General features: G+C 44.0%; 1 pseudogene; it reads right to left on the bottom strand.

The window, feature by feature from the left end:
• Positions 1-865: 865 nt before the first annotated feature.
• The window catches only part of LOC129816998 (obg-like ATPase 1), a 59,243-nt pseudogene continuing 54,108 nt past the window's right edge, over positions 866-6,000 (bottom strand).

The following is a 6,000-nucleotide window of genomic DNA, read 5'->3' as shown; positions in this document are numbered from 1 at the left end:
TTGTGCAGTCTTTGTTTCGTAAACAACGACTTTTAAAGCAAGTACATGCAATACCCTTCATGAGAAATTACCATTTTTATTCAATCTTTGTGCCTCCATCAGAAGGCCATTTTGTTCTCTGCAGAGAGGGGGTATTTATAGCGGCAAGATATTCAGCGAAGGAGCTTGATCCGCTCTGTGTTCTCACTCCTGTGGAGCACGCAATCTCACTTTGTAGCACCGTCCGCAGCTCCAGCCATACCATTCTATCAGCATAAATGCCTCAAAAACACTTACACACAAAGTATACAGGTGAGAAAAACACTACTTCAGTGGGACTAGGAATGTTTTTGGGGGTTGTGCTTCTGAATTGTGACTTCCTTTTACTTTTCAGAATTTCATATAAATAAAGACTTTTGGAATGGATGTTTTTTTTTTGTTGTTGTTACGTTTTGTCCTCCAATCACTCAGTGGCATGGAGACACAGGAGAATTTGACAAAAACAGCCTTCAGGCATACCTACATTTAGTGATAATAGCTAATGGCACTCTCAATAATAATGGGGTGCACATTTATAAGCAATCTCTTGAAATACAGAACATATCAGAATACCAGGACTCAAATGAGAGCAGGAATAACCATGGGGAGGAAAGGTTCATTCAAACACAATTTCACCTGACCAATTCTCTTGTATGAAATAATCAGTATCCCACACTTAGCCCTCTAAAATAAGACTCACTTTACAGATACAATTATTGCTGTCACCTCTCTGCCAGAGCCACTGTCAACTGTGTCTTTTAATTCTGTAATCAGTTGCCAGCAGGACCCACTATCGCCGCCTGCATGCCGCGCCAGTCAATACAGACATCCCCAAACACACACCGGCTGGTTTTGTCAAATGTTTTATTGAGTGTAGACATCTGGGCTACTGTAAAACATGCATTATCTCTGGAAGGAGGAGAGGAGCAGGTCGCATTGTCCCTGCTGTCAGCTGTGTCAGGTCTGGCACCAGTGATGGAGATTAATGAAGTATCAAGAGAGTAATACTCTTCTTCAAATGCTCCTACCATTTGGAGAGGGGGGGCCATCCTGATCTTAAATAGCAAAGCTGTCAGTGTTTAGTGGACCTGTGCTTTGGCAAGGGGGATTGTATAGAATTCTCCTGGACAGAAAATAAACAGGGATAATGTGGCAGTGTGGCCAGTAGGAAGGACTGAGCCGATTTGGCAGGTAGCAATCAATCTCCAGCTTCATTCTGTCTAAAACAAAGAAGAATTCTCTAACGGCACAGTCCATTCTGGTAGCCGACAGACTGTGACTGAGTCACTTCTTAGTCTTGGGCTGGTTCGGCGTGTTGAATTTGAAAAAGATCATGTCTCCGTCCTCCACAGCGTAGGTTTTTCCCTGTTGTCTGTATTTCCCTGCTGCCTGTAAAATAGAGAAACACAACACCTAATTAATGACAGTTATAAAAAACAAGAAATAGCAAATTAGCAATGAACACACGTACACATCATCTCACTGTCTTACACACACACACACACGCACACGCACACGCACACACACACACGCACACGCACACACACACACACACACACACACACACACACACACACACACACACACACACACACACACACACACACACACACACACACACGGTGTCTAGAATCCCACTGAGTGAATAACCCTCTTCTCTGTCAATTTCCATTCATATGTACAAGTAACATTTTAATAACGCTCTTTCATTATAGCATCCTCATACTTCTTAAGGAAACAAAATAAGTTCCAACATTTCTTTTGTATACATTAGATGTGTTTGTTCCCCTTCCCGGGTAAACTCAAAATAATTGACTTGAAGTGCTAATATGGACGGGTTTATGCATTCTGGTTCTGCACAAGGCACAATTAATTAGAAGAACCAATGTCCCTTTAAAGGCTCAGGAGACCATTTAATCCAGACCAAATAGCACCAGAAACACTGCTTGGAGAGGGAGACAGGGAGGGGGGGGGGGGGGGGGGGGGAATCAATGGCTATTTGTGATTCCTGAGTATGTATTAAACCAGACACGTCTAACTGGTTCATTTGCACTTGAAAGCAGCCATCTGGAGAAGCAGGCTTGGCTTAAGCAGATATGATTCCTAATAATGTGATATCACTGTACGCTGGCATATTCAAACAGCCCATTCCCACAACTGGCATAAATAGCATTGGCCTTAATGCTGCAGTCAGAAACGCTCTGTGTCCATATATATATACTGTATATATATATATATATATATATATATATATATATATATATATATATATATATATATACACTGCTCAAAAAAATAAAGGAAACACTTAAACAACACAATGTAACTCCAAGTCAATCACACTTCTGTGAAATCAAACTGTCCACTTAGTAAGCAACACTGATTGACAATAAATTTCACATGCTGTTGTGCAAATGGAATAGACAAAAGGTGGAAATTATAGGCAATTAGCAAGACACCCCCAAAAAAGGAGTGATTCTGCAGGTGGTGACCACAGACCACTTCTCAGTTCCAATGCTTCCTGGCTGATGTTTTGGTCACTTTTGAATGCTGGCGGTGCTCTCACTCTAGTGGTAGCATGAGACGGAGTCTACAACCCACACAAGTGGCTCAGGTAGTGCAGTTCATCCAGGATGGCACATCAATGCGAGCTGTGGCAAAAAGGTTTGCTGTGTCTGTCAGCGTAGTGTCCAGAGCATGGAGGCGCTACCAGGAGACAGGCCAGTACATCAGGAGACGTGGAGGAGGCCGTAGGAGGGCAACAACCCAGCAGCAGGACCGCTACCTCCGCCTTTGTGCAAGGAGGTGCACTGCCATATATAAAGTGCAAATGAACCAGTTAGAATGATTTAACAGGTGGTATCAATAGTTTTCACCTGGCAAGTCTATGTCATGGAAAGAGTAGGTGTTCCTAATGTTTTTTACACTCAGTGTACAAGGGAATGAGGGATTAGGAAGAGAGCATGCAGCCGTACCTGAGGCTCTGATGTCAGGCTTCCATTTTTTGGTTGTACTTTTTACCCCTTTTTCTCCCCAATTGGTAGTTACAGTGCTGTCCCATCGCTGTAACTCCCCTACGGGAGGCGAGAGAGAGGCGAAGGTCGAGAGCCATGCATCCTCCGAAACACGACCCTGCCAAGCCGCACTGCTATTTGACACTGCTCGCTTAACCTGGAAACAGTTCAGCTGGCGACCAAAGTCAGCTTGCAGGCGCCCCAGTCAGCTTGCAGGCGTCCAGCCCGCCACAAGGAGTCGAATGTGCACATTGGAACAAGGAAATCCCGACCAGCCAAACCCTCCCCTAACTCGGACGACCTGGCCAATTGTGCGTCACATCATAGAGCTCCCAGTCACAGCCAGCTGTGATACAGCCTGGGATCGAACCTGGCTGTAGTTACGCCACAAGCACTGCAATGCAGAGCGTTAGACCGCTGCGCAACTCGGGAGGTCTGTCAGGCTTCCATAACATCAGCATTCAAACCCCCAGAGCCCGGCACATTTCCCCTCTACTGACACTTTAGGAAGTAGTAACCAACAATAGATTACAGCTGAATTATATACATTTTACAAAGACCTGAGGTGAAATATTGAATGTAATATTCTGGTAATGTATTTTTTATTTCCGATGTGGATCCCTATAGGGCAAGTTATGTAGTGTATAAGTATCTGCCAGACAGAGGATTTGGCTGGCCATTGAGTGAGCTGAGGAGAGCTACTTGGTGATAATATGAGTAAGTAGGGCAAGCTCTCACTGCTTGCCAGTGCTAATCACACATCTCCTGCACAGGATTTAGAAGGGATTAGCATCTGATACTCTGATTTCCACTTTGTCCACATCCCTAATTGTTTAATCCATATATTCCATTGGTGAAAGAAATACTTTTAGACCTGCTACACTTTAAACAGAACCCAAGACAATTTAACAGGTAAAAGGTATCCAATTACATCATGGTTTGATGTCATCAACAGCTATTGGCTGGTGGTCAAGTTTAATGGCGTTTGAAGCTTAAGTACCAAGACTATCTACATAATAGGACTGTGAAGTGCTTTGTACACACTATAATAACAGATGCCAGTCAAGTCTCTGGAGGTAAACCAATAGAGGCACTTCCTCCAGACGCGTGCTAACCACTGACACTGACACATTCATGTCCTGCTGTTTCAATGGCAGGACCATACAAGACAAACCAACAGCATCAGACACGCTAAGTCACGCTGGGTGTTGGGAAATTGCTCCAATCCATTGTGTGACATGGAACACTTTGGAATGTTGTTCCTTGCCCCAAGCTTTCTTCTGGGGAGAAAAAAAAGCAAGACCAAATAGCATTACCTCAACCAGGCAGATGAGAGGTGTTACAGATGAGGCCAATGTCTTACAGTTACCCTGAACATTAGCACACACTCACTGAGGGAGAAAAAAAAACCTTTAAAGCATTCCGTGACACTACCTGCTATACTTATCACAACGCTATAGTCTTCTCAAATTTACCATGAAATACAGTGATTATATTGGACAGAGCAGCGCCCATGTAAAAGCCACAGCCCAGTAAAAAGGTCAAAACAAACAATGGCAGTAATAAAATAAGATATGCAGGCCACATTTATGTGCTGTTCATCCGTGCAACAGCCCTGATGTAAAGAATTTCACACTTTATTTAACTTGGCTCTTTATATCACTGTCACAAAAAGTGCCGAGCTAACGGTGCGGCAGGGTAGCCTAGTGGTTAGAGCGTTGGACTAGTAACCGGAAGGTTGCAAGTTCAAATCCCCGAGCTGACAAGGTACAAATCTGTCGTTCTGCCCCTGAACAGGCAGTTAACCCACTGTTCCTAGGCCGTCATTGAAAATAAGAATTTGTTCTTAACTGACTTGCCTAGTTAAATAAAGATTTTAAAAAAAAACGGTCTGCTCTATAGATGTGGCCTTGTGGGGTACAGAGAGCTTCCTCTGAGAGGCTGGTCTGAGGTATAAGAAAGGCCTACCGCGAGCCTGTTAAAACAGATTGTGATAAAGATATGCGCCGCAGGAGAAGAATGGCAGTGTTTAGAGACAGAATCCATTGGCTTGTCAGGTGCGCTGGCGGAGTGTGTGCAGTAATTTCTTCCCCTGGCTAAAGGTGAAGAGTGTTTGCAGTGCAAGCAGTGTGGTGACTGTCAGCTCCACTGATCACAGGAGACTTCCCTCATCTGCACCCTGACGGCTCACCTTGACAGCGTTCTCACTGCCTCCCTCTTTAAAATCCTCGAATTTCATTACTTCAGCCATAATGAAGCCCTTCTCAAAGTCCGTGTGGATCTTGCCGGCTGCCTGTGGAGCCTTGGTTCCTTTCTGTCAGGAGGAAGAAAGAGAAAGGACACACAAGGTAAATTAATTGTTTTGGAGAAGATGGATTTCAGCACAGGACTGACATGCTGTTTGATAGGGGGATGGTGAAGTGAGCATGGGTAGGGGGTGTGTTGGGGGTATTCTTGCCTCACTCCTGATTTTTGGATAGCACGACACACGGTTGTGCCTTGCTAGAGTAGCCTTGAGGCCGATAAGGAGCCTGCGCTGCTATCAATGCCCACCAGCAATTTCTGATTCCGTGGTGCTATTGATTTCTGTCCAAGCAATCTTCCCTCATTGTGGGTTGCTACTCTGGCCTCAGGTCGTCAGAGAGGGAGAGAGGCAGTGTTGCAGTGGGATACACACTGTATTGACCTGGCTGTATCATACCTGACCATTTTGAAATGGAAACTTTCACCACATTTTATATACAGTGTATGCGGTATATCCCCTTTGTCATGTTTGAACTTCCTCAAAATGTATTCCGAGCACAGCAGATGATTGAAAGGAAATATAAAGGATCCCTTTATAGAATATACATCAGAATTTAAAATGTAACCAACATTAATACAGAATGACCATGGAAAATATGAAATTGGTTGTTTTTCTCCAAGAACAAAAAACAACTGTTTTTCCCCCCCTAACTTTTATAAATTC

Source organism: Salvelinus fontinalis, chromosome 19 (genome assembly GCF_029448725.1).
Source record: "Salvelinus fontinalis isolate EN_2023a chromosome 19, ASM2944872v1, whole genome shotgun sequence".
NCBI lineage: Eukaryota > Metazoa > Chordata > Actinopteri > Salmoniformes > Salmonidae > Salvelinus > Salvelinus fontinalis.
This window is presented reverse-complemented; position numbering and strand designations above follow the sequence as displayed.